The sequence below is a fragment of the Lycorma delicatula genome, chromosome 1 (genome assembly GCF_047948215.1).
Source record: "Lycorma delicatula isolate Av1 chromosome 1, ASM4794821v1, whole genome shotgun sequence".
Taxonomy (NCBI): Eukaryota; Metazoa; Arthropoda; class Insecta; order Hemiptera; family Fulgoridae; genus Lycorma; species Lycorma delicatula.
This window is the reverse complement of record NC_134455.1, coordinates 308,786,135-308,812,773: the sequence shown is the minus strand read 5'-3', so window position 1 is coordinate 308,812,773 and position 26,639 is coordinate 308,786,135. Positions and strand designations below refer to the sequence as shown.

General features: G+C 29.3%; 1 protein-coding gene across 3 annotated transcripts in view; it reads left to right on the top strand.

Moving 5' to 3' along the window:
* Positions 1 to 5,360: 5,360 nt before the first annotated feature.
* Positions 5,361 to 26,639, top strand: part of Gp150 (leucine-rich repeat domain-containing glycoprotein 150) — a 111,395-nt gene continuing 90,116 nt past the window's right edge. Inside the window, exon 1 of one of the 3 annotated variants that reach the window (XM_075381260.1) lies at positions 5,361 to 5,515. The gene's annotated coding sequence lies outside the window, so the exon portion shown is untranslated. Of the gene's footprint in view, positions 5,516 to 24,354; positions 24,464 to 26,639 lie in introns of those variants that run through there. The other 2 variants (XM_075381281.1, XM_075381288.1) reach the window with 2 other exon arrangements.

The window sequence follows — 26,639 nt, the reverse complement described above, 5'->3', positions numbered from 1 at the left end:
AAAATGAATTAATATTTGAGATCAATAAGAATGTTCATTCAGGAAAGTCTTACTAGAAGTTTTGTTGATAACTGCTTATCTTTAAATGTGTGCAATATTATTAATTTCCTTGGGTACTAATGATGTAATCTACAAAGAATTTTTAACGCGTATTATAGAGGTGTGGCAGTCAGATGAAAATTGTTTTTATATAGAGTAATAAAATCAATATTAAATGTATTGAAGATAATTTTTAAATTTCTTATCTGTTTGCAATTGATATTAAGAGAAAAATTATTATTTGAAGTGGCTTAGTTCTAATTTCCTGAGATATTGTTTCACTGAATTTCTCAAGGATTTGATTTTATAATTGCAGAAAGCAGTGTTGTAATATTTTGGGATTTTTCATTAGTTAAATAACTTTCCTTCAAAAGTTTATGATGCCTTTTAAGTAGAACAGCTGCAGATTTTTGTTATTATTGTTTATTCATTTGTGAGATAAATATCTTTATTTTCATATACACATATTAATCTATATGTAATTTAGCTTTCATTAATTTTACATTTACTTGCACTACCTACCAGTAGGTGTGACATGTATCCAAGCACATGCCATTAGGCAAATTTTGGTAGTAATTTCAAGTTATATATATATATAAATATGAAAGTTCATGGCAGGTTCTGTCTGTTCATTTGCAACGGCATGCAAGATTTGCAACAGCACCAACCAAGTGCTTTCAGATTTTCAGAATACACTCGTGTTATCCCAAGGAAGGTTTTAAGCCATGGTTCAAGGCCCTAGCCCCCTTTAGGGGTTAAGTTGTGAATTTTTCCTCATCAAAAGTCTATGAACTTAAGTTACTACTATTCTATCTTTTGTACAAGTAATTTAGTTTCTTTTTCAGTTATTTTTAGTCTGTATACTTTAAATCATTATTTATCAGTATTACTCTCACAACCATGAGGATAATGAGCAAACGAATGTAGCAGGGGTCCAGGACTAGACAGGAAATTCAAATTTTAAATCTAATTTGTACACAGAATATGCGAATATAAAAATTATTTTTTTATGATTTAAAAGACGTGAGTTCATAATGTTGGTAGAACGACTTCTGAAATGCTATTTATACATAATGATTCGATCTAGATACAAATCCTACCCTACTAAAGGGCATTTATATGTGGATCTGTGTATGTGTCCATTTCCCTTAGCTTAGCACCAGAATGTATTGGACACTAGCAGAAAATCCCGATTTGTTAGTACATGTCTCATGGTGGTCAGGTGTTTACTTATTATATTATTATACATCGACATATCACATATATATATGATATATATGCAAAATATCTATATAAATAAAAATGTATTTGTTTGTTTTTTAAAAATCTTAAATCTCTTAAAGTTCTTCAGCGATTTTTTTGAAATTTTGACACAACGTTGCATTCGAATATGCGTATGTTTTTATACACCTACTAGTTATATACCTAAGATGTCACACTTGTGACAGGTAAAAACATACTTTTTTTAAAAACGACTCTATCTGTAAATGTAAAATCAACAAATGCTATACTATTTAGTATAGCATTTGTTGATTCCATTTGATTGTATTTTACGATTCCATTTCAATGTTTCTGATATGTGCATCCACTATAAACTAAAATACTACTGGGCCGATTTACATCATGATTTACATGGAGAAAGGGAAAAATCAGAAAAGGGAAAACTAAAGAAGGTAAAAAGGGCAGATGGGGAAAATGGAAATAAGAAAAAGGGAAAAGGAAAATAAGATAAACATAAATGGGAGAATGAAATGTAAAGAGGAAGGAATGGGGAAATTGGTGGAGGGAAAGAGGAAATTGGTGAAAAGAAAGAGACTGTAAAAATGAAAACTGAAAAAAGGAAATGGGGAAATAGGGAAACGGTAAAAGGGGGAAGGAGTAAAAGGGAAAATGTTAAATTTTGTGAAGTCCCGTAATGTTCATTTTGTTAATATTTTATCAAACTTTCAATTGTGTTCATTTAATCTGTGTATATATTATCACTCAAATCTAGCAATAGCGACGCATTGCTGGGTTTGCTAGTATATTAATAATATATTTTTTTATTTATGTGATTGTTTTTCTTCATAAAATAATGAACTATAACCAAACAATACGCATCAGAATTAATTGATCACCAGCAGAAAATCCTGATTCGTTAGTATCAATTTGTAATTTAACTTTTTTTATACCAATTTTCATCATTCAAACACAAGAGGTAATCAATTCTGGACACCTAATTATCCTATTACATGATGTCGCCTGTCAGGGCAACCCACCCGCAGGGCCTAGCTGTGGAGGACGTGCCTACGACACGGCTCTGCAGCTAGTACTTACATAAAGATAAAATCAAAGTCAAATCTAGATTTCATTATGTTCATTTTGTTATATTCTTCTTTATGTTATTCAATCATCTCATTTCAGTTATTAAAATATATTTTTTAAATCATTGTAGGTTGTAAATAAATAATACAAAGAAAATAGTTTAATTAAAAGAATAACACAATAAAAATGTATTAAAATGGTAATACTTATATAACTGTACAACACAATCAAGGTAGTCCAACGTACCATAAAAATTTCATGTGTTGTAAAAATCAATGATCATATTGGATCACCATTAATGATCCTCTTGTACATGTACAACCACCAACTTTGTTATGAACCAAAGAAACAAGACTTTATTTAAACCATTCACAATAAATTTCTACCATTTCTAAAAAATATAATTTGAAAAATAAAAGCATGATCAAAAAAAGTAAATACAAGAAATAACTAAGTACAACAAATTTTTTCAATCAAAAATGTAATACTAAAGTGGTTTTTTGAATTAAAATCAGTCTAATTGCAGCCGTCTTATTACTTATCTAATCTAACAAAATAATTTTACTCTCTCACTCTCTCTCTCTTGTGGAAATACCAAGCCTGACTAGGATTCAAACCTAGATCTTTCTGAATAAAAGCCATAATGCCACTACCATGCTATGGAGTGCAGTGTAGGAGATAGATGGATAAATGGGATCAGCTGGTGGACCTATAGACTAATCCTGGACTGTAAGCACAAGAAACTGGGATGTAAGTTGACTTAGTTCCTGACTGGTCAAGATTGCTTCAAAGCACATCTGTACGTATGGGCATTGAGACCCTTCTCAAAATGTGATTATTGTGGAAGGGAGGACACTACAGAACATACCATATTTTAATGCAACTGGTTCTTGTAGCATAGGGAAGCATGCCTCAGAGAATTCAGCTTGCTTACCCTAATAACATCATGGGGACTATACTGCAGAATAAATGAATGTGACATGCAGTGTCAAAGATACTGAGAATTTTTCTTACAAAGATGGTAGAAGTACAGGAATGAATTCCCCATGATTTTCCCTTGGGGCTGTGTTTGTAATCAAAGCAGATCCGGCCCCAAAAAGAAGTAACATACAAAACAAAGATAAGATGGATGAAATACGATGGGTGATAAAAATTATTTTGACAATTAGATGGTTGATCACAATTACTAGTATTATTATATAAGATTGAATAAGGTTAAACAATTGTATTATCCAAACTGAGAATGAAATAAAAGTTGAATACCATAAAAAGAATTGAGGAAATATTATTAGTGTTATATTCTGAACATTATATAAGCAACATAAGTAATTCTTGGTAAAAAATACAGAATTTGACCACATATTAAAAACCAACTAATTTTGGTCATAAAATAACATAAATATTTCTCACACCAAGCCATAAACTAAACACTGCTTAGTTAGCCTAATTTATTAACATAATACCATTTAAAAAAAATAAGAAATGTTAATTTCATTTAATTTTACTTTCCTTGCAACATAGCCCTAGAGCTATGCTACAAGAAATAAGTATGATAATCAATAAAAAAAAATGGGATATGAGTTTTTGCATTTCTCAATGTGTCATGACCCAGAAGTCCCAAAAAACTTATGTATGTTTGGACATACAAACCAATAACTTTTGACTGGGTAGACATATTTTGATGAAATTTGGCACAGATACTTGTGTATAGGGAAATTCGTTGGTAAAAGTTTGGGGTCAATATCACCAGGGAATGTAGTATATAGTTCATTGGGGTCAATTTTCTCAACATTTGCAAACATAACTCCACTTTATATTATGCTCAGTACATAATTTCGTGACTATCTTACCATTTTAAAAAGAATTTTGACCCCAGATTTTCGCCTCTCCACAAAATCAAAACAAGCTCTCTTTTTATTTATTGCATATTTGTTTTTTAACTGAATTTTTGTTGTGCCTTCCTAGGCATAGTAGTACTGCAAATGACAAAAAAAAATTACATTGGGGACAATATTGGAGAGGTAGGGAAGCTGATCAAAGTTTAAAAATATCAATTTTTTGAATTTGGTAAAACTTATTTTGGTTTTTTTAAACTTTTAATTATAACATTATAATAAAATTTCATCATAACTTTTTATTGGGTGTACATTTTTCAGTGGATTATTTTTTTTTTTTAGTTTGTTCCCCCCTTTAACATAGTAGTCATAGACAAATTAACCCACTTTTTTGGAGGTGATTTTGTGAGTAGAGCAGAAAAGATTTTAAAAATATTTTCATGTAACATTATTTTCCACTATATAAGAATAACTAACCAATGCCACAATGCCAGGAAACTATAACAACTTTGTTGTTAGTTTTTTCAAATAAATTATTGCAGCCAACAAAAAAATAATCCTATCAGTTTAATTAGGTTTTATGTTGCGGATTTTTTCTGTACTACCTTTGCTTCTGCTACTTTTTCCTTCCTTCATACATTTCCAATTATTAAGTTATAAATTATTTGTCAATTAAAAAAAAAAATACTTGGGTTAAGTAATTCTATAAAAAATATCCAACAATAAGTAGGCCCAACTTTTAAAGAATTAAACAACCACATTGAGAACGTTTTATGCTAAGTGCATAAATGATATGTGCTATTGGTAAAATAAAACTTACATAAAGTACATGAAAGAGTAAAAACCTCCCACCACTTATTTTTCCTTATCAATTTACTCGTATTATTTATATGTTATGTTTGTCTTATTTTAATTTTTTAACTACCAAAGCTATGATTTGTTTCAATTTCAATAATTATTTAATAATCAATATCACGACAGTAACATAATCATTATTATCATTTTTAACGCTAAGTTTGCATTTAATTTTGGAAACATAATGATTACCATAACAAATAAATGCTAACTCTGCTAGCAATACAATACGAACAGGTAGAGTTAGTGGGAGGTTATGTATTGTACGTAGGTAGTAGGGATGGATGCTACGTCATAAAAGGAAAGTGGAATATCTGCGAAGTACCTGGTGAGTTAAACATGTTTGGGCCTCGCCTGTCTGACGTGTACTGGCAACTAGCATTGTTATTATAGTTGGAGTATAGAACGGTTTATTGCTGTTGCATTCCATTTTACGTGACTTTTTACTTGGATTATTATTATTTTTTCTTTTTGTATTAACGGTAAGTAATTATTACAAGTTCAATTTCATAATATTATTTTTTAATTATTAAACTTATTTAAAATTAATAATTTTAGTTAACGAATAAGTTTCTCTTGTCGTATGATCTTTGTTTATATTACTTACGCTATCGTACTAGCTAAGCTCAAATCGTAGACGTGAAAACGTGCATGCTACAGTGCTGTCAATACAACAGGCTATTAAATAACGTTCTTTAATTTAATTAAAACAATATTTTTACAAGATTTATATTTTATAATTACAAAACCTAAAATGAAATAAGGAAAAATTATTGTTTTTTAAATATATAAACTTTTCCATGTTATTGCGATTCTTTGTTAACATGGTTGTTTGCAGTGCATATATAATATACACATTTTTTTTGCCTAAATTAATAAAAAGTTGTTCAAAACCGACAGCTCTTACATTTTAATCTAATGTAACTTTTTTTAATTCGTTTGACATTTTTATAGTGAGTAGAATAAAACAGTATTATATTTTTTTAATGAAAATTTTAATAATTTCGAAGCACTATATTAAACTGTTTTAAATTTTTTTTCTGATAACTAATATCTGTAATTATTGACATGCATATTTAACGATAATTTAATTCTTATATATTTATAATAAAACATCAAATTATGAGACTAAAAAACTATTAATATCTGAAAATAGTTCATACCTACCTAAGATCAGTGTTAGCGGACGTAATGGTAATAGTACAGTACTTTTTAGCTCTAGTGGAATAGTAGTTAAAAGGATTTTGTTCCAATTTCTGAACGAACAAAATGGTTATGATTATTAACCTGTCTTTAAAATTAATACCCGAATTTAGTTCTGTTGTTTAGCGTGATTTTTTTTGTTTTATTTTCCTCTAACATAACCCTGAATAAAATAAAATTATGCTTTAAGAGTACAAAAAGATTTATCCAATAAATTCGTAAACTAACATTATTATTTTAAATGTGCTGTATTGCACGTGAATAATCAAATTCCGTATTGAAAAAAGCAACTTTTTTTAACGGTAATTTGTTATCTACATCATAAACGTAGGCCTAGAGCACATATTTCATTGATGAGATAAGGCCTAGCGTATACATATAGTCAATTTACCTAAAATATATGCTCATCATCGCACAACACACTACTGTTTTGTTAGCCGTATACAAAACCGGTGAGCGTTTATATTTGGTTGGCATTAATAAAATTTTGGGGAAGTTAAGAATACATTCTAGAGATTCTGACTAAGCTTTAATTTATAGGAAATTATAAATTCCTTTTCATTCTCAAAATTTTTTAAATTAAAAATTATATTATTTAATGAACAACTTATTTCTTGCTGTTGATTTGTAATGGAAGAATATTTTGTTTATTACATTATATAAAATTATTTTGTTTAAATTTTGATTTTATATAATCACAAATTTGTAGTCTGAAAATTTGATGAGTCCTCAGGTTTTGTATTTTCATTGAAAGAAATGGAAATACTTGGTTTAAGACACAGTATTGGCAATACATACAGTGCCATTTGTCCACACAAGTGAAGTCAATGTTCACGAGTCAAGCTTTTCACAAAACCAGTTATGTCTTGCATCTAACACAAATACTCCAAGCATACTGTTCTTATTAGGTATATGTAGCGCGGCTTAACCATTGATTATCGACATTGCTGTTATATTTAGTATTCTTGTAGACGCATTTTTATACAAATAGATTTATATTCTTATAGTAATAATTCGTTTACTTCGCTTTTATTACAATAAACGTTTCTCTGTTATTAGGCTGGTCTACAGAATTTTTAAAATTAAGATCGCTTATATTTAAGCAGTTAATGGGGTTATGACCTTATGGGGATGCTTGGAAAGTACGAAAAACCTGCATTTACGTACATGTATCTATAATCACTCGTAAATTTAATAATAAAAATGAATTAACATCATGCCATTAAATAACTGCAAAAACATTATTTGTTTTTTTCTAATTAGCTTTGTTTTTTTTCTAATTCTAACTAGAAATAGCTTATCGGTATATTTTACCACAACAAAAAATAATAGATACGCTATTATTTGGTTAAATTTTATTGTGGTTCGCACATAACGCTGAAAAAAAGTTAAGTACTGCCAATAAAATTTGTATCAACAGCACTTAAAATATATCATAACAAATAAACAGGCTATTTATAATATTAAATGTTTTTTTTATACCACGCGATACGATGCTGTGGTCTGTAATTGAAATTCAGAATGCTATTGACATTGAGTTTTATTAATATTCTCACGAATTATTATTGTACCACGGGTTTTTCTATTATCGTACCATTAGTTTTAACTATGGACCCATTCATGAAATGATTTATTATCTTATTTTTCTGATTTTACGCAGAAATTAATTGTGTATTTTTTTCTTTTACATTAAGAATTGATAAATTCTTATTTCTGTTTAAATAAAATTAATTTTACGTACCATCATCATTATTTTATTTATTTAACCGTTAAAGAGTAAGACTGAAACATTTTTAGTAATTATTAATTTACATGAAAGATTATTTATTGTAATAGTATCAACGTACTAGTTTTTCTTTAGAAATAATCTTTTTTTTAAACAACAGTTAAATTTTACATTTTAAGGGGAAAACCACCAATTTATATAGATATAGTAATCAGAGGATTACTTGTGGGAACAAATAAGGTGTAAATACAGTGCACAAATAAATATTGTGCATTATTTACCTACAATGTTAATAAATCAAATGATAACTTCCAGTGTTGAAAGTTTTCTCTAGCAATAAAAAAAATGAAATTTATAGATCTCTATGATAATGACACGTTAAGGATTCTTATTCTGAGATATTGGTCTTAGGGGGGTTTTATCTGGAGACTAAGTAGAAATTAGAATTTTAAATACTTTTCGTTGTTGAGTTTTCCTTATAAGTTTCATATTTGTATTGTGTTTGATCTTTACAACACATGTTCTTATTTGACCATTACTATCGAATTTATGATAGAAGTTAATATAACTTTTATCCAAGAAATAAATATTATTCTTTCAAATTATATGGAATGAAACAACCGTAAAGATAGCGTCATAGATAATAAAGTTCTCAATAATTATTAAATTGTGTTCACAATATTACATCCGGACTTATGTAATTTTAAAACATTATTATGTTTGATTATTATATTAAACATCATTTAAAAAATAACTAAATTGCCTTACATTATCTAATTTTTTTATCTTATTTCGCGAGGCTCCGTCTGAATAGCAAATATTTATACTAGTTAAATAATTTCACAATAGTTGTTGGTTTATCACTATTGTAATTATTCATTAATAAATATAAATTTTATTACTAACGTTCTATTATTTCTTTTATTACTAAAGAGGAAGTAATTGATATTTGAGGGATCGGAAGATTATACAATAGTATCAAAGGGTGGAATATTTAGCTTTTTAAACTGAATAATTTATGAGAACTAGCATTTATTTTTCAGAACTTCTACTACGACTATTGCTAATATTACGTGTAAAATTAAGGTCGCTTTATTCGAGAATTTTATATAAAAGTAAGTACAGAATGTCGGCACCTCAAAATTATACTGAAACATTTTTGACTAGTAATATTTTTTATAGATTTAACAGTTATATAAGAAATCACGAGGATATTAACAAATTATTACAGTAGGTATAGTATAACTTGCGGAGAGTCCCGAAGGGGCAGCCCTGACCGGGTTCGTTGACGATTTGGCACAGGTCGTAACGGCCAAGTGGAAACAGGTGGTGATGGAAACTGGGAGCGAGGCGGTAATTATTCACTCGAGAAGACCAAAATGGTCTCAGGGAGACGGAAGCTCATCCCGATTTCGTTCAGGTTTGGAACCTCGGTCGTTCATCCTTACCCTGCAGTGAATTACCTCGGGGTACGGATAGATAAAAACGCCGCATTGTTGAGTCACCTTACTGAGGTGGCAGAGAAAGCCGAAAAAAACGACAGCCACCGTCGTTCGGATAATGACCAATATCGGGGATCCCTGCACATCAGAGCGGTGGATTTAATTACAGGTGGTGCTCTCGAAAGTGTTGTACGAAGTGTCGGTCTCGTTGGAAAGGGGGAGAGTCCCTGCAATTCTTAGCCTGGTACACAGGTTTGTCTCCGTTCGGTTATGCTGAATGTACCATACCCAAAGCATGATGTGTGCTTCGGTATTACAGGATTATCTCGGGTTGCCGCCGGTGTGGTGACCGAGATGGACCACTGGACCTCCTCATTCGCATGAGGGAGTAGAGTTTCTAGGAGCAAGTAAACATCTCTTGTTCGCTGGTGGTAGGAAAGATGGGATCAGTCGATGAAGGGTTTATCAGCCTACAAACTGATTTCGGACTTCCATTGATGTCCCTGTAACTGAAAAAATAAAACTTGCGAAGAGTTTTTTATCAACAGCCAACCTCTTTGGTTGGCTGTTGATATTTTATTTACTAATAAATTTGCTTGAAATTGCTGAAAAAAAATCAAACAAAAATATAAAGTATAAACCTTTTTTGTTGTTTAACGTAAAAATATGACCTTTCAAAATAAAACTTCGATACAGTAAACTGAAATTTTACTGCAATTATAATAAGGAAAAAAGTCATAATATTCGGCTTCTCAAATTAAAGTACACACACGAATGTACTTTTCACCGAACTTCATTGATTTATGGCTCTATCACAAATTTATGGATTTATGGCTTTATCACAAATAATGTGTAACAATTTGTGAAAAAGTCCTCGAGATTTGAACATTTGACTTTGGATGACCTTATTTTTAACATTTCCTTATCATTCAAATTCGTTATATTATTTAGTCATATATTAGTCATATTATCTTATATTCAAACTCATATTATTTTCCTTAATATTCAAACTAGAATAAAAAGATAAAAGAGCGTTTGACTCTTGTAAAAGTAGAAGAAATCAGAAAATCAGCTGTGGTCCAATATTGTCTGGTCACAAAATTAGTGAATTAGAAACGAGCGTTTTAAAATACAGTGTGCCCATAAAATAATAGTGGGATGGAACCCAATATAAATAAAAATATATACACTTTTTTTAAGCTAAATTTATTCTTTCGATTGGGATTGTTTGTATTTTTTTTACTCTTTTTCTAAAAAGTTAGATGTAATGTTTTTTTAACAGTTTCATAAAGTATTGCTTATATGTAATAAATATTTATTATTATTCTTTATAATTTATTTATTTTTATTTGTATTTTCTATTTTAATGTTAGATTTTAACTAAATATTTTTATAATCGGTTTTTGAGAGTTACTTGTTTTCAAATTTATTTAAATAACTGTTTAGTATAGCCTCTTTATTTATACTCATAATTATAAATATTCTGACTAGAGGAAAAGTAAAATCCTTGTTGAAACATTCTAACTGAATGCAGAAAATTTAGCAGCAGAATATTAATTGATTGATAACAATGCAGTTATTGCGTAAATAGTCTTGTTCAATGAAGTATTATGAAAAAAGGACTATCTGAAATATTCGGCTCGTAAATAAAATCATATCTGGCCCATCGCCAGAAGGAAACTTTTCTCAGTAGGACTGTATTGGAAACTCACGTCAAAATTTCGTTAAATAAAAGAAAATTTGTTTTTCATTAGTGGATTGATATTTCTTTTTTCTAAAATACATTCTGAATATAAAATATTCACCAATACAAGAAGGGGTGGGAGACCACTCGTTTGAATATTAAATGCTTTTCCACAAGTTATTTAAAAATTTTCATGTCTCAGGTCTTAGTGAGCGAATGAAAAAATATTTTGCGAGGGAAGAGAAATATTTAAGTTAAGAACAAGTAAATTTCAATTAGGATTAGTAAAGTTAGAATCATACCATCCTGCAAGTTTTTTTTTATTATAGAATGAGTCTTAGTAGTATAGTTTTAAGGGTATAAAAAATAAATGCAGATCATAGTAATCGGTTAACCCAGTGGTTCCCAAACTTTTCAGAGTAGCGGCTCCCTTTTTCAATTAAAATTTTTCCATGGCGCCCTACCCTAAGTAAAAGTATGACTACTTGTAAGTAAGAGATAAAATAAATAAAGCTCGTGTATCTTCATTATTTTTTTACCTTATTAACATTAAATTAATAATTATAAATGTCTTGGTTCAATTAATTATAAAGGTTTTACAATATTTCGCGGCGCTCCTGTGAAGAGGCCGCGGCGCAAAGTTTGGGAATCACTGGGTTAGCCTATTTCATTTTTGTTTGAAATACAAATGTATCGTGTTAAGAGAAATTTAAGTTTAATTTTTTGAAAATATTTTTTTATATACATCTTTGTTTTAAAAGTGACGAACGGTTAAATTACGAAATAAAATGTAAAATCGAGATTTTATCAGTGATTATTAATTTTGAATTTTCGTAAAAATTATTATAAGGTAAATTCAGAAGTATCTCGCGGGACAAGGTAATATCTCGTTTTAAAGGTCGCATATAATAAAGGAAAACCGCGAAAGTAGACGTCCTACCTTACCCCTAGAAAAAGTGGTCAAATATCCGAAAAGTCCAACGAAGCAATGTTTAAAATACATACGTAAAATGTTGATTTCATCCCTTATCTTCTCTTTTAATTTTGAATAACTTATGCGGCCATTGATACATTAAAGTAATGAGGGATTCAAATCTTTTCCTCTTTATTTCTAAAATAATTGTACAAAATATTTTTCCACCTTAGTTCTATCTACCTAACTGTTATACCTACTTACCCACAGTTATCTTATTGCAATAACAGTTTTTCAACACATCCTGCACAGTCTTCCTTGTGGTCAAACCTCCGTCTTCGGTCATGATGTCTCAGCACGTCTAAAAGATTTGCGGCTTGGTTTTAAGATAATCAGAGAGATAATAATTGAATGAAATCAGGAGAGCCGGCTGTATGTTGTTTCTTGCTTGCTTAACATCGCTTTGAAAATGTGATGGTTGTAAATGCACGGATTTCAAAGCGAGTTAGTGCTCCATATTGTTGAAATTGTTATATGTTGAACGTTTATTAATAAGAAGTTAAAGAGCCGCAACTCCATAGATGGTATTATGAATTTCCTGTTATTCCTTTAGTATAGAACCGCTGGAAGAAAAAACCCCAACTGAAAGCGTTGCAGTAAGTTACATTAATTTTTTTGGAAATTTGACCGATTATCATAAAACAAGACACCACCCACTAATTTTCCTATTTTTTCACTAGATAACAAACTTTTTAGTTATTATTAAGGTGTAAGATATTTTCTTGAGAGGGATTTATATTTAAAAACGTTTGAGTTACACCTCTACAAAGAACACCTATGGATGAGCGAATTTACACTAATTGTTAATTTTCTATCTTGTTGATTTAAAAGTTAGTAATCGTTTTAGTACTCTTCAGACACACCATATATATACCCTTATCTTGAAAATTATGCAACGTACAATCGTTTATTTACGTTTCGTTTTAAAACTTTTAATTCGTATTAAAAAACTTATTTTTGCGGTGTAAAAAAGGTTTTTTTTTGTTTATATCTGTTATCATCATTACTAGCAAACAATTTTTAGTCTGTAGATTAATTTTACTATTTATTTTATATTAGTTAAAATATTTTCTTGTCCTTATATGAAAAGTATGTAGATGTGAAATCAAGATAATGGAAAAGAAAAAAAAAATTATTGAGGTTAAAATTTATATCAACTGGACTTTCGATATAAACAGCATAATGAACATTATGAAAACCGAGTCCAATGCAAAATATGAAGAAGGCAACTCAAGTAAATGACTAAATAAAGACTACAATAAGAATCTTAATCAGTGAATGTAAATATTTCACATTTAAAAAGCCGATTCTAAATAGAACGTGATGCATTTTTATTATAAATTCTCATTATATATATATTTGTTTAAAATTAATTTTTTTTCGGTTATTCAATTTTTTTTTAATTTTATTAAAAAATAGACATTATTAAATTTAACGTGACAATACATTTTTAAATATGAACTTTTATATAAAAATAAAAAATCGGCAACGGCATTAAATTTCCCGAGATATGATACCACTCCTGATCCGCCATATCTCTTGTCCATTTAAAATTCTATCTCCGAGGTTTAATAACGTCTATGTATTAAATACCATATTATATAAATCTGGAGATCATTGGTCCCGTCAATCCTGAGTTATTAACAACACACACACACTTTTTTTTTGTCTTCAGTCATTTGACTGGTTTGATACAGCTCTCCAAGATTCCCTATCTAGTGCTAGTCGTTTCATTTCGGTATACCCCCTACATCCCTAAAAATGTATTTTACATATTCCAAGCGTGGCCTGCCTACACAATGTTTTCCTACTACCTGTCCTTCCAATACTAAAGCGACTATTCCAGGATGCCTTAGTATGTGGCCCATAAGTCTGTCTCTTCTTTTAGCTATATTTTCCCAAATGCTTCTTTCTTCATCTATTTGCCGCAATACCTCTTCATTTGTCACTTTATCCACCCATCTGATTTTTAACATTCTCCTATAGCACCACATTTCAAAAGCTTCTAATCTTTTCTTCTCAGATACTCCGATCGTCCAAGTTTCACTTCCATATAAAGCGACACTACAAACATATACTTTCAAAAATCTTTTCCTGATGTTTAAATTAATTTTTGATGTAAACAAATTATATTTCTGACTTAAGGCTCGTTTCGCTTGTGCTATTCGGCATTTTATATCGCTCCTGCTTCGTCCATCTTTAGTAATTCTACTTCCCAAATAACAAAATTCTTCTACCTCCATAACCTTTTCTTCTCCTATTTTCACATTCAGTGGTCCATCTTTTATTTCTACTACATTTCATTACTTTTGTTTTGTTCTTGTTTATTTTCATGCGATAGTTCTTGCGTAGGACTTCATCCATGCTGTTCATTGTTTCTTCTAAATCCTTTTTACTCTCAGCTAGAATTACTATATCATCAGCAAATCGTAGCATCTTTATCTTTTCACCTTGTACTCTTACTCCGAATCTAAATTGTTCTTTAGCATCATTAACTGCTAGTTCCATGTAAAGATTAAAAAGCAACGGAAATAGGGAACATCCTTGTCGGACTCCCTTTCTTATTACGGCTTCTTTCTTATGTTCTTCAATTATTATTGTTGCTGTTTGGTTCCTGTAAATGTTAGCAATTGTTCTTCTATCTCTGTATTTGAACCCTAATTTTTTTAAAATGCTGAAATTTTATTCCAGTCTACGTTATCGAATGCCTTTTCTAGGTCTATAAATGCCAAGTATGTTGGTTTATTTTCTTTAATCTTCCTTCTACTATTAATCTGAGGCCTAAAATTGCTTCCCTTGTCCCTATACTTTTCCTGAAACCAAATTGTTCTTCTCCTAACAATTCTTCTGTATAGAATTCTAGTTAAGATTTTTGATGCATGACTAGTTAAACTAATTGTTGTGTATTCTTCACATTTATCTGCCCCTGCTTTCTTTGGTATCATGACTATAACACTTTTTTTGAAGGCTGACGGAACTTCCCCTTTTTCATAAATGTTACACACCAGTTTGTATAATCTATCAATCGCTTCCTCACCTGCACTGCGCAGTAATTCTACAGGTATTCCGTCTATTCCAGGAGCCTTTCTGCCATTCAAATCTTTTAATGCTCTTTTAAATTCAGATCTCAGTATTGTTTCTCCCATTTCATCTTCTTCCTCAATAACACCATTTTCTAATTCATTTCCTCCGTATAACTCTTCAATATATTCCACCCACCTATCGACAGTACCTTTCGTATAATAAATCGGTGTACCATCTTTGTTTAACACATTATTAGATTTTAATTTATGTATCCCAAAATTTTCCTTAACTTTCCTGTATGCTCCGTCTATTTTACCAATATTCATTTCTCTTTCCACTTGTGAACACTTTTCTTTAAGCCACTCTTCTTTTGCTAGTTTGCACTTCCTGTTTATAGCATTTCTTAATTGTTATCACACGCACATATAAAACAGTCAACATAATTTACCCTCCATTGTTATCACTCTCGATTTTTTATGACCACAATTTAGAAAAAAAATATGTAGAAAGAGAAATTTTTGGTATGTTTTCCATTATTTATCTGTTATTATACTACACTGCTGCCGGGATGGTATAAGTACAATTGTACTAACTTCCTATGCAGTACGCGACGTTGGTTTCATTAAAAACTGAATTAAGCATTTAAATTGTTAACAAAAAATAAAAAAATAAATCTAAGGCCATCTCTTGAAGTGATAAACCCAAGTTTTATTAACTGGACTACAATGACGCTTTTATTTTTATTTAACCTTTAAATACATTTCATAGAAGTGGAAAATATTATTTATTTATTTTTTTTTATAAAATAGAAGTTACACAACTAGAGATCAACTTAAACTATGGAATGCTAACTCCTACCAGTAAAAAAAGTACGCAATATTTTGAAGATCAGCATACTTGATTATGTAGCTAATTTTTACGCTTACCTAATTTAAATTGTTTCTTAATGAAATATTCGAAAGTAATTTTTTTTTTTAATTTTGAAAATAATTATAAATATTTTTATTCTGTTATAATTAGTCACGTTAAAATAATAAAGCCGCATAAAAAATAAAATAAACCACAATTAAGTATTCAGTTTAAAAAATTTACGAATTTGTATATAAAAATAATGAATTTCATACATAAAATAAGACTTCTACATTTACATTTGCGAAACGATTAAACACAAAATGTTATCGTTTTTGCAATCATTTCTAAGGAATTTTTGTTTTCCAAGAAAAATAATTTCTGTAGAAGAGATATTATAGAAATAAAGGTAAATTAATTTAAATAGATAGTAAACAAGGAAAAATAAAGATATTAATTGTTTATGGTATTATTGATACTGTATTTAAATGGCAGAGTATTACAACTTCATTTAACGATAATAATCGACACTACTTACATTCCATTATTTATAACATCTAACTATAACTAATGTTTAAAGTCTTCATTGTTTTAGGCATTTAAAGTCTAATGTCTATTAGTCTGCATCTAATTCGTATATTAATTATATTAAAATTCGTAATTCTTTTATTTTTTCCGTAAATTATTTGTAATGGTTAACAATTTCCAGAAACTTTATTGAAAGTCTACGTAATTTAAAAATGTTATATAGCGCACGTGTGTTTATAGATATGTTTTTTTTTAATAAGAAAATAGTTTCCTTTTGATAATAAGTCTCGATTTCGAGTTCTGAAATTATGTAATAACGCGTTTTATTTTATTGACTTAACAAAGCGAGGTTTAGTTTGCGTAATTTAATCGGAACGTGTTTTCCTATTTGTAGAAATTTTACAGGAAGTTCTCTTTCCATTAGTTGAAACGTAAAGTGTGTAACGATTGGTCATAACATATTTTTGTTTCAAAACGAACGACGATGAAGTTTCTTCTGAGAGAATACAAAAAAGAATTCAAAAATACAATAAGTTAAGACATTTTCTAACACACCTTTACATTCTTGCATCGTTTTTTAGGAAATTTAATTAGTATTTTTCATTAGAGATAGCCTGGAAATAGCAATATTTATCCCCTAGTAAATAGTGCATTAAACTGAACATTTGGGCTAAATCGACTGAAAGAAAGCTAAAATTGCGTAAATTTTGTTAGAGTACTTTTAAATTGTTTTATACTTTGCGAAAAGTATTTAAAGATTTATAACTTCCTCAACTTTCCATCTGTGTGTTTACAAAATCGGTTTACACTTTAATTATTAACTCGACATCTATTCTAGAAAATTACTAAGTAAAATAAGAAACCAGAATCTGTATTCTGGTTTCTTATTTAGCTCTAATTAATGTTTACTACATTAAATTTATAAAGATTGAAAAAAGAGAATGTTTGTAATCCATCCAACACACACACACACACACATTATTTACAAACGTATAAGTTTGTATTATACGAGTACGTACATATAATTATGTGCGTGCATGTATTTATGTATATGTGTATATATATGCAGCCTGAACTCACACATGGTGTGTTCAAGCCTTGGTTTTCAATTAATTCTTCAAACGGGTATTTGTCGAGGAATGTTTTTTACTTTGTAGAGCAATTTCCTCTGATAGTCCCGTTGTAAGTTTTTTGTATGAATTAAATAGAAAGTATTTTTATTAACGGAATATTACATTACCTGCATATAGACGATTTGAAGATTTTTTTGGCCATCATTGATTGGATTATTGTAACATAATGATAAACCTGATGTAATGTAATGAAATTTGAAGACATTATGAAATTCGAAATATTTTTGAAATGTATGTATGGCGGCAGATGGTTGTGAACAGCAGTAAATTTGGTTATCATATACTCAAATGAGTTTTAGGAAAGATTTTTGAACCTGGAGTTTTAATATACCGTACTTTCTTTCTTTTTCCTGTTTATCCTCCGGGAATTACCGTTCAGGTATTACTTCAGAGGATGAATGAGGATAATATGTATGAGTGTAAATGAAGTGTTGTCTTTTACAGTTTCAGTTCGACCATTCCTGAGATGTGTGGTTAATTGAAACCCAACCACCAAAGAACACCGGTATCCACGATTTAGTATTCAAATCCGTTTAAAAATAACTGACTTTGAATGCTGGAACTCTCGACTTCCAAATCAGCTGATTTGAGAAGACGCGTTCACCACTGGACCAACCCGGTGAGTTTCGTATACCGTACTGGAAATGTTGACGGTTTGAAAGTTAGTAGAATCACTTACATCTTGTTAAAGTCTACGATGAATTCTACGTAAAACATTAAAAGAATGAAAAGAGTTTTCGATCGTTTTCAAAATTTTTCCTTCTTGTATCTTGAAAACCATTTGAGCGATTTTTATTTACTGTTTCTTTAATTCATTAAAATAAATCGTATCAGAATAATTTCATTAGTTTCTGCTAAAGTTAATCCTGCAAAACTGGATATTTTTGCGCCTTTTTACTCGTCTACCTAAAAACTCGTGTAATACTGCGACGTAAAATAGTAAATACAAGAATAGTAAAACATTATTATTTACGCTACAAAAAAGAACTGGAACCCTACAAACTACTGCTTTTTGTTGTTTATAAAAGTTTCCCCTCTATCAGTCATTACAAAATTAAAAAAAAATTGTGAAATGAATGAGTCACTTCACCGTGTGGTTGACAAAGAGAATATTTTTTTTTTTTTACATTACCACGTATAATACCGTATAAGAATTATAATGACAGTTGAGTGTAAGTTCAGGTTTGATCTAATTACTTTTTAATGATAGTTATGTGGGGACTCTTTGTTATCATGAAATAGTACTTATATACATAATCTCACTGCAGAATGTAACATAAATTTACCTAATTCGCTGGTAACAAGATTATTTATTTTTTCATTTTTTTTCATAAAAATTTAAGTTCCATTTGGGCGCTAGTTAAGAACAAAAAGAGTATTCATATTCACAATTATACGAAAGCTTCTTCAAAAACATATCCTCTGCTTTGAATATTAAAAGCAATTAATATTAAAATATAATTTTATTATTTTTTTATGGTTGTACATAAAGTGAATTAATGTTTGCACAGCTGATCACGTTCTTTAATATATTGTTAAAAAAACACTTGTTAACTGAATTTGCTTTTTTTATGACAATGGAAGGCGCCGAACAACAATGTTGCATACGTTAATCCTCTAGTATTAAAAGCCGCGCGTTAAACATCAGTCGATCAAACTCGATGATAACGGTTGAACTTGTGGAATATGAAAAAACATGAACAATAACGAAAGACAGTAATTATGTAATCTTAAGTTATTTGTGGCTGCTGGTCGGTACATCAAAGAAGAATAACCCTTTATTTTTTATTGGGGGGCAAGAGATATTTTATTTCATTTTCTTTTAAACAATGTTCTCAAAATATAAATAATGTCTGGTTTTGTTTTAATCCTAAATTCTTGCTGCCAATATAAGCTTAAAAAGAATTTGATTAATCTTTTTCAATTTTCAAATTAATAAATTAAAATTAACTTGTAAATTTAATTTATAAATTAAAATTTGTTAAAAACAAATTACATTACTTGTAGAAAAATACTTTGAATTTGTATTGAAGTCACATTCTGAAAATAGTAGGTCTTTAGTGTCGGGTCTGAATATGAAATTTGGGAAAAAGTCGTGCATAAAAAGACTTGTTATTTTGTTCTCCAGTTAGCGCACATTTATTGTAAAATACGCTGTTAAACGCAGCGTTTTTTATAATTAAAATAAAAAATGTTGGTTTCTACAGACTTCATTGAAAGGAAGTTTTTAATTCGACCGCAATTTTATTTTTATTTTTCTATTTATTATTATTATTATTTTGTTATAATTAGTTATTAGATCGCTTAATATAAATTGACTTTTTTTATCGTTTTATTATTTTATTGCAATTTTCCACGGTGACTTGTGAAATAGGAAAAACCAGTAGTCAGTGTGAACTTTTATATAATTAATTAAATAATATTAAAAAAAAATCACATAAGAAACGTCGATGGTATATATTCCTTCTTTAAAGACACCCTTCAGTGCATCAAGTTGAATTGTGACAATTTAGGCGACTTGATTTTTGTACTTTTTTTTTTTTACTTTAACAAGGCTCTCGAAGTAATTAAATATGTTTTGACGTTATTAACTAACGATAACTCATCATTAGTTCATTAGAAATCTATTAAAGGATATAATTTAACTAGTTATCAGTGAAAAGTCTTTTCTTCTTCCTGTTTATCGTCCGGTAATTACCGTTCAGATAATACTTCAAAGGATGAATGAGGATATGTATGAGTGTAAATGAAGTGTAGTCTTGTACAGTCTCAGTTCGACCATTCCTGAGATGTGTGGGTAATTGAAACCCAACCACCAAAGAACACCGGTATCCACGATCTAGTATTCCGTGTAAAAATAACTGACTTTACTAGGACTTGAGCGCTGGAACTCTCGACTTTAGAATCAGCTGATTTGGGAAGACGCGTTCACCACTACACCGAGCCAGTGGGTTATCAGTGAAAAGTCTAGTTAGAGTTTACCGAACGAAAATTGTTATTATTGTTACTGTTCTCCCTATTAGTTAATTTCTAACGAAGTGATTTCTCTAACATCTACTTACCCTATAAACGCTAAGTTAATATAATTTATTTATCTTCTGTTTTAGCGGTTTTATGGCATACTTTTTTCAATTATTAAAAAATTAATTTTTCCACCATTTAGAAGTTATTCACTTGATTTACAAAATTAATATTATTTATTTTATGCATTATAGTAAACCTTACATTAGTGCGTTTGAACTAACTTGATAGCATACACCGTTACCGCGTAATGATTATTACACATTTTAATTTTTGGCGACCACTTTCATGTGAACCCGACGGCCTATAGCGGTCATTTGTGTATTTTTGTAATCCTCTAACTATGCTTAACCCGAATCCGAAATCAAAATCCGAGACGAAATGTGTTCACACTCGCATATATACATGTCGGAGAGGCGAAGGGATCTGTCAGGGATTCAACGTTTTGTGCTTCACTCATTCCCACCATTACAAGTGGAGAATATATAAGATTACAATAAAGTTCAATTAATAAAAATGAGTAGATAACTCGTACAATGAAATAATTATAAATGATAATTATCACTTATCAATAACTCAGTAGCACACGAATTACAATATAAGATTAATTCAATTTAGAATTCAAATAATATTAAAACAACTTGCGATAGACCGAGGCTCAGGGAAATAACGAATTCGCGACCACCAGGACGTCTGTTCGATCTGGGTTCCAAAGCAAGACTACCCTTTTACCATATTCTCAAATAATATACCTACTGCATATTTCCTTTTCCTTATTAATTTTATGATACCCCTATCGTCCTGGGATCCCGACTACGTTGACAACCATGTGCCTACCTAGGCCTAAGCCTACCGCAATAAAACAATTTAAACCTTATTTTACAAAATATTACAAGTAATAGTACATTTCTTAAAACTACTAAAAATACCGATATTCTAAAGAATATTCTCATCGTTTTGTCGGAAGATACTCCACTGTACTTTATTCTCCGACATACATATATTGAACTCAATAACGAACTGTTCGTTCGTTGAAAAGTAATCGGCTACTTCTAAAATCCCTCCTGATGGAGTTACTCGATCATTTAATCGACTTGCTAAGGAAGAGATAACATGAAGTCTACTATAGAATAAATCACTGAGCCTCTGTACCAAAATGTTTATTCCTGGAATATGGGGAAAAAGTGTGCGAAAATAACCAAATTACTCTACGTCGGTAAATTTAAAAATAGAATTTACTGAATTCTGTAACATATCTCTTATTTTTATAATGAAATAACGGAATAAATTATTCAACTTTTCCATAATTGATTTTGTTTTGTGCACATAATCATTGTGTACAAAATAATCATTTTTTGTTTAAGAAACGATCGCTTTGATAATAAGCTGATACATTTATAAATAAAGATTTTTAACAGGTAATTGAAATTATAGGCAACATATTCCAGGTTTAGGCGTGCGATTGTTTACGATTATCATCCAACAGAAGTTTACCGGATAAAATAATTATAAGAGAATCGGTCTTACTGTTGTTTTTATGAATTAAGTTCATAAATTGTGCATAAGCAACAATTCATCCTAACGTTACTATAAACCGTTCAGTTATATTAACCTAAAACAACGTTAATTTTATCAATAAAGACAAGCTATTGAATAAAGACAAAAAAGTTAGATAAGTAAACTTTCTTATCGTCCGTTGGTTTGACACAGAATTCAGTAGCTTCAAGGTACTTTGGTCTGTTAGTTATTTATTTTTTTAGTTAGTTATTTTGTTATACTTTCATCAATATCCTGTCGTTGAATTTCTCATCTTTTGTTGCTCGTATACAAGATTTCATCAAAAACTTCTTTACTTTATTTATTTCCAAATCCTTTATAGGAAAAGTGTTCAGAAAATTCTTTCTTAAATGGTGTTCCAAAATAAGCTGACATTTTAATAAAACACATTTTTTATTTGATAATATTTTTGTTTTATTAGAAAGTAGTGACATGGAGGTTATATGTGATACAAGATATCATAATAAATGAGCGCCCCGGCCTTGGATGCACATGTTCACTCTTTCACAAAATTTTCCAAAACATGTTGATATAATTGCTAAATGTCGGCAGTTTTGTGTCGAATTTCTTCTTTGAGATCCTCAGTTGTTTGTGATTTATTGATGTGTACTCTTTCTCCTTAAGATAAATTCAAAGAAAAAAGTCCAACGGTTTCAAGTCACATGATCTTGGCAGCCAATTTACATCACCTCGCTGCAAGATAACACAACCATTAAATTTTTCTTGCAATTACTGCATGGTTTCATAGACAGTGTGGCTTGTTGCACCACCGTCTTGTTGAAATCACATAACTTCCACATCCATATAATTAATTTTAGGCCATAAAAATTTTGAAATCATTTCATGATTTGAATTCCATTGACGATAATGAAATCTCCATTTTCATTTTCGAAACAGTAAGATCCAATCAATCCCCCAGCCCAAAATCCGCACCAAATCGTGATGATGCATAGGAAGTTCTTTTTTGTATTTTCTGATCCCCAAATTGGACAATTTTGTTTATTAACTAAGCCGGTAAGAAGAAACTGTTCCTCATCTTATTTGCATGGATGTTGCAGTTATTTCACGAAGTGAAATAACTTTGAAATTTCTGCATAGAAATTTTTACAGTAGTTTTATTGGGTGTAGATGTACGTACTGAGTTTTTTATAGCAAAAGTTCCACTTAGAAAATAAATTAAAAATATATTTCGGCAAAATGTAGCAATTGAAAACAGACGTTAGGGAAAAACATTTTTTTTTTAAAAATAAGTTTCCTAGAAATTTGTTTTAAAAAACTCAGTAGCTTTATAAACAGCCCAGAAAGGTCTGTGCAAAAGCTCATTTTTGTAGGCCTTCTGGAAGCTGAGAAAAAGGAACATGAAATTTGAGAAATTAACATTGCCAAGTTACATGGAACATATGACCTTAAGTATTTCAAACGTAACACTTACGAATTGTTGCGTAATATGCAAATTATGTTATTAGATAGATTGTATTAATTACATACTTTCAGGTACAGTGTACAGTCCGACTTAAGCAGCGTTAATCTACTTATGTTATTATGGTAATCATTAGTAATATAAATCTTAATATTAAACAATAATAAATTTATATTAAATAATTATTTATTAATTTAGATTACTTCAAATAATGGAAAAAAGGGAAAATCTTGAAAAATAAATTATTAAAATCATTCAAAAATATCCTGTAAAATTTACTTAAATGTTGTGTCAAGATTAGCGGAATTCTTAATCTTTTTTTATACCACTACTCATTTTTAAAAAATAATATTCTATTCTTTAAATCTATTGAAATAACAAAACGAAATATCATTTCTATAACGATTATTTTAAATATTAGCGCTTTAATATAAAATGAAATCTATTAAAAAATAGTTACGTAATCATATAAAATTAACTTTTATAACTTTATGTAAAAAATAGTAATAGTTTGCATAATTTTTAAACAAATCTCTATTAGCTGTAGATCTGGATATCATTTGATATTTCCTGAGTACTAGAGAAAATATTTTACATTAAAACGGATGAAATATGTTATGACTAACCCGTATGATAAAACAGTTGCCATTTAATCGCGCGCGCGCGCACACACACACACACACATACCCTAAATTGAATATTTAAAGGCAGAGATATCCATATTTAACAAATTCATTTATTTTTATACACGAGGTCTATTCCATTTTAAATAATTTTAATTAACTCTTGTTCAGTGTTCAGTTGTTATTCGTTCTTGTTTAACGTTATTCAGAACACTATATTTCTCACTAGTAGCACATCTTTCTTTTGGTAAGATTGACTTCGCTGTATTATTTTTTATTAATAATTTTCTTGGTTTCATGAAATTTTACTTTTGACTGTTTATATATTTATTTAATTATTTTATTTTTCTGAATTACTTTTATTATTTTGTTGTTAAAAAAGTACTTAATAAAACGTATCTGTATATATTAAAAAAAGAAAAGAAAATATCAGTTCGGTACCGTATTCCGGTCGTCCAAAAACTTTAACTGTATTCATTTTAACCTTGGAAAACTTATTTTTACCGATGTTAAACAAACGTATCTCAGAAATAAAAGATATATTCAAGGACAATCTTTTTTTTTTATTAAAACGTTTAATCTACTTTTTTTTTAATTTATCGTACAGAAAAATAATTTTATAAAACAAAGAAAAACTAACACAAAAATATGTAATGTTTTTAGCTGTAAAATACAGCACTGTACTACTACACTGGATTTTTATATGTTGAATTTAATAAATACGAGAAAATATGTACAAAATTAAATGATGTAAAACAACAGTTATTTTGAATTGAGACTGACTTAATAAAGAAACATTAGTGAACAGAATCAATTTTAATCATAAGTCTAATCAAATTGATGTATTTCCATCTTTTATTACTAAATTTAAATCTATATCCAGTTATTTTTTTCAATTGTTGTTAGCTATTGCAGCCTACTAAATTTTAAAAGTATTAATAAGTTTAAAAAAAACCCAATGTGACCTCTATTAAAAACCAAAGAATGATTATTATTGAAATGAGATGTTTATATTTATTAATGTTAAAAAATTATTTTTCAAAGTTTCGGTTTAGCACAATTAGGAATTCGTCGGACATAAATGGAAGGGGAGCATTCCCCTCCCATTGCGTCAACGGGATTTTACTGTGGTTTTGACCGACTCTTGTTACTTGTTTGTGATGAACAGCGATTGATTTATCAAAAGTTAGCTGTTTTTCCAACATAAATAAAAATACTTTAATGTACGCTTAAAAAAAAAATAAATAAGAGTTTTTGGGCCTTTCTGTTTTCCCCACACAGTGGTTTTTTTACCTTACGTATTAGTAATTAGTTTAAACTCATGTTTAAACTAATCGGTCATGTTTGAACATGTCTGGTTACTTAGTACATTGCACAACATTAATAGACATTGGTATATAATAAGCATTATGCTTATAAATTAAATAAAATCAAACTTAACCTACCCTCGCTTCGCTCGCTAACTTTGCTGCAAATACCTCCAAATAATACTCACCGATATGGAAGAAAAAATTTGGAAAAAATATTGTGGGGGAGAAACAGAAAATATCCGAATTTTTTCTATTAATTTTTTATTAATTGATAATATTCTACTGAAAATTTTGATAAATTTTCATTAAGGTGAAATTTATAACTATGAATTGGAGTAAAAATTACGTAAAGCTTTCTGAATTAAATATTAAGGGGGTGATAAATAAAAAAGCTATCTAAATGAAATTTTAATTATTAATTCATCAAGTAAACTAAGCTTACCGTGATATATAATCCCAAACCATACCGTGATATTCGAACTTGGAACTGCCGGATGAAAGTCTTAACAATTTCGGCGGAGATTGACATTTTTTTCTTTTCAGTAATAAAATATATATATATAAACATTGACTATTTTTAAAATGAAACATTTTATTTAAAATCAATAAATTTTATAATATTTTTCCCCTGTTAAGGGGTAATGCTACCCTTCTAATAAAAGAAATTTAGTTCATTATTTCCTTAAGAAATGTTCATATAAATTATAACACGTTTAAGAATAGTTATCTTAGCAGGCTGGCGCAAGTTTGTGTTACAACTGTTTCACTGTTATTTAAAAAATTATGTAGCATTATAAATATACTAGATGTTTAAAAAAACATTTTGGCAAACGATTTATTTACATTAAAATGATTATTTTTAAAAAGAAAGCAGTCAAATTTTAAATAAAACAGAGTTTTTTCACTTTCAAAAGGTTTTCATTTTAACTCATTTAGCTTTAATTAATGACTAACAGTCTGATTATATTGCGATTCCAGTTGAAGTTATTGTTAGAAACCTTTTTTTTCGAATTTGTATGACGCAGTACATACTGCACTTAGAACGGTCAAAACGTGCTTGGGTTTTAACTACGTCTATCCGTTTGGTTTAGTTTACTTAAATATTCATTCTCT